Raw genomic sequence first — 4,231 nt, 5'->3', positions numbered from 1 at the left:
TTCCTTGCAGAGGAACACGAAGGCTGGATTCTATAGTACCTTGTTGTGATCACATCCCTTTCATTACAAACACATAAATGAATGCACAGCGCTGATATGCTGGTAATGAATAGCTTCAGAGAAATCACAAATACTGCCTGCAACAGCCTTTACATGGAATGTGAGGAACAGCTACTCCTGGCTTTGTCCCTTCCCCTGCCGTGCTGTGGTGCCTGTGTATCACTCCCAGCTTTAGAGGCAGCAAATCATCCCTCACTGCACTGGAGATGCAGGGCTGGAGCACAGGCTGGACCTCCTGCTTGCAATGAATTAACTACACCCAGAGATGGTAGGGAAGGCAGCCCGTGGCAATGCTCTGACCCTCCTGAGAGCTGTAAATCCTGCGGACCCGCTGCTGGCTGGCTCCTTCCCTGTCCCTGCGGGACTCCGTGTGTGCCAGGCCATGCCAGGGGTGCCCGGGAGGCCTCGTGGGAAGCAGCCCCAGCGCAGGGGCCGGGTCCTGGGGTAGGGGGAGGCCCTGCCGGGCTGGGGCTGTCTCAGCCTGTTTGCTGTGCCCTGCTGCCCCCTCCCTGCACAAAGCTGCCTGTACCTGCCCCAGCGTCCTGCCCAGACGAGCTTTGGTGGCTTTTCCTTGCAGCTGGAAGAGCAACCCCAGCCACCTTCCTTCCCAGGGTAGGGAACAGCCTTGGAGTTTATTCCCTCTGCCAGGCTGAGCCAAGTGGCCACTAACAGCCCTCTGGTCATGTTCTTGAAGCACATAAGCAATCACCTCTAATGCAATAAACTGTGGAAAAGGGTTCTGGCTATGATGGGAGCTCCCCAGCAGACAGCACCCACCCTCCCCGCTGGGGATCCCCACAACACAGCACTCTGCCAGAGGTCACTAAATGAGCAAGGAGATGGTCACTACCCAACAAATGGTGCTGCATTCACCTCCTCTGTCATTGTGTGCAGCTGAAGTATGTCTGCCTTAAATAAGAGAAATGCCTTAAATATCAGAGTGTTGCACAGGTGGACAAATGTCTGTTCAGGAAAAGTTTCTGACCTTCTGAAATCTCAAAATTAGGAAAATCTGAAATTAGTGAACCAAAACCACTTCACCTTCTCATTAACAGCTGTTTCCTTACAGCTGTTGTGAGACACAAATTTTTGGGACCCAGCAAAGCATTTCCCTTGGTCTGCCAGGGGCTGCTTTCAAAAAGCTGCAGCACAACCTCAGCATTGTTTAGAAATGGCCAAACAAGCAGATCCCTTGTGGAATCCCAAATGGGTTACACTGGGTTACATACATGGGTTACAAATCAAAAGCTGTCCTTCAGAACCAACTTTAGCTCGGCACCTTGGGTTTTCAGTCTGGGCAATGACTCAAGTGACACAGGAGGTATCAGAAGATGGTGGGACCTGCCCTGTAAGTGACAAAACTGGTAATTTACAAAACCAGCCCAGATTTGAAGCTGCCAGTCTGGGACTTGACTACCCTCAAACATCAGTGGGGTCATTTCTGTCTCTTGGAGACACAAAGGTGTCTGGAACACCACACAGGCAGCCACCACTGCTCTGAAAAGCTTAAGGGAGTTTTATTTTTGAAAACCAGTGTCTGATTACTCCACAGCAAAGACAATCTTGGAGAAGCAAGAGGCACAGAGAAACAGGCCAATTTATATTAAAAAATATTGACGGAATCCAGTGTTATGACCTGTTATGACTGATTTAAGACTTCTATTTTCTTTAACACTTTTCAATTATTTCCCTCTCACACACACGCTATTCATCAGCTTAGAAAAACCTCTCAGGCCAGCATGCAGATTTTCAGCCTCAATCACTGCAGTACACGAGTTCTAGATCTGAGAGGCCAAAAAACATCTATTTGACTAAAGAGCTATAAGGCAGTCATAAAAATTATGGATCACAGAAATAAGCAATTAGTGTTATCTTCAATTGCTTTATTGGCAGTATTCACTCGTTAGAATAGAGGCAGCAGTAAAACAGATTGCAACATACTGTATAACAGCATATGGGATTTTACATTATAATGCTATTCTCTGCCAAGAAGTCATATTTTCATTTGAATGCATGGAACAGATTATCACAGGGTTTCCAGCATTAGAAGTGGATGACCCTCTCTCTCTGCCTCTCCTCCTCCCTTCCCCCAGCCTCTTGGCTATTAGGCAGTTTTTTAGGTTACGGCTACATCAAAATAAGGATAGCACCAGAGCAGTGATAAGGGAGCTCTGCCTTCTGAATATTGACTCGTGCTCTGAGCCCTGGCTCACGCAGGCTGGGCATGTCACAGAGCTCTGGAGATAATAAACTCTGCTGTGGAGGCACTGGGTAGACGAGGAGTTGAGGCTTTGCCAGTCTTTTCCCCCAGCTGGCTTCAGCTCTAGAGGAAGCTGCCTGCCCGCCCATCTAATCACAGCTGAAGTGCCACAAAGGCAGCCACTAGCAAGAGGGCTGGAAGTAAAACAATAGGAATAATAAGAGGGGGAAAAACAGATTCTTTATACTGTATTTAACATTAGGGATATTTTCTGCAGTTGTTTGTCTGTGTCCGGGGCTGCTCTTTGCAGAGCAGCACCAGCATTTTGGGGCAGGGAATCGATTCCCCCCGAGACTGAGTGGCAAGGCCTGGGCTTCACCTGCACATCAGCAACCAGTGTGCAAATATCAATGCCTGGCCTGTTCTGGAAATGCTGGGAATATTCCATATCATGCTGCAACTGTTCTGCTCAAATGAAAAGACACCTTCCTTTTACCAGTGTGCTACAGGAAGTGAAGGATGCCAAAAGTATAGGAACCCCAAAAAGACAATTTGTTCTGGAGTTGTACTCCAAACTGATTCAAAAAATACTTGTTTCTAAATGTACTTCTTTTGAAATGTCTGTGTATTATTGAGGGGAGGGAAAACGAGGAATAGAGGGGTTAAATCCTTAAACAAAATGCTCCAAAGGGAAAAAGCACTTGCCGCTCTAGGAACACAGGAACTAGAAAAGCTACAGACGTAGGTAGTAATTTACCAGAACAAAGAAATTGGATAGAATTAGGTTTCATGTGTTACTATTTATTCAGCTCTAATGAAAGCCAAATAATTTGATAAAGCCTCAGTTCCCATCTGTATCTCTGAATTTCTGCACATATCCAAGACAGTTTCTATGGAGTGCGTTTCTGATTTCAGAATTTTCGGCTCAGTTTTGGAATTCAGAAGTTCAGCTTCATTACCAGAACAGCACTGTTAAACTATGATAAACACAATAATATGTTGAAATCCATACAACTCTTCAATATGCATAGGCACTTTCTGAGTACAGCTTCCTTAAAGGGCAAGAGCACAATTATAATGTCTTATATTACTCTTTAAAATATAATAAAAAGTCCCTGTCTCAGCTGGGATTAAAGGTGCATAAAACCAGTCTGTCATCATCTCAATGTCTGTGTTGGAGACTACAGTCAGAATCTTGATGTTATTTGCCACAAATACCAGCTTCAAATTTTTTTCCTCCAAAAGATCTGCAGAAATATTAGCAATAAAAAAGTGGACTTTTAAGGATCCTGAAGTTTTCTGGATAACTTGCTGGGCAAAATGTGTGCCAATGCATGTTTGAAGCAAAACATTTGGGGAAGATGAGGGGGTTTTCTAACCTGTTGAGAGAGGAGACTCTTCTCTCTGTGTTTTGGTTCAGCACCCCTACCTGTGTGTCATTGTATTCAAAGACTGAAATTCCTGGAGAAAGCAAATTTTCATGGGGCACTTGAGTCCCAAGTGGGACAAGACTGGCAAGAAGCAGCCAGTGACCAGGAATTGCTACAGTGACCCTCCTTGACTTCCCAGCTGTCCCCATCTCTGGCAGTAACCCCAAGGGAATTTGTTGTTCTCCTCAGCTCCCTGCACTTGTCCCAAAAGCTGCCTGCTCTATTCAGGTGCTAACGTGTCAGCACTTCCACAAACCTTGCCCCACAAAGGATGGGATTTTCTAACACAGAAATTTGGCTGGTTTTCCTCCCTTCTTTGGGAAGCTGAGGGCTTCCTGCAAGAAGCTGTCCCAAATGTGCTCAGTGAGCCCAGCAGGATCTGATGGCTCTAAGCATCAACAGGTTTAAATGCTTCAGGGATTCGAGGAAAAAGGAGAGCAAATAATCTGGTGGCTGCTCCTCACTATGCAAAATTAGTGAAGGTAGCACAAGCAACAAGCATAGGATGCCCTGGAATGCCAAGTGTGTTCATTTATAAAAT

Source organism: Molothrus aeneus, chromosome 3, assembly GCF_037042795.1.
Source record: "Molothrus aeneus isolate 106 chromosome 3, BPBGC_Maene_1.0, whole genome shotgun sequence".
Lineage (NCBI taxonomy): Eukaryota > Metazoa > Chordata > Aves > Passeriformes > Icteridae > Molothrus > Molothrus aeneus.
This window is presented reverse-complemented; position numbering follows the sequence as displayed.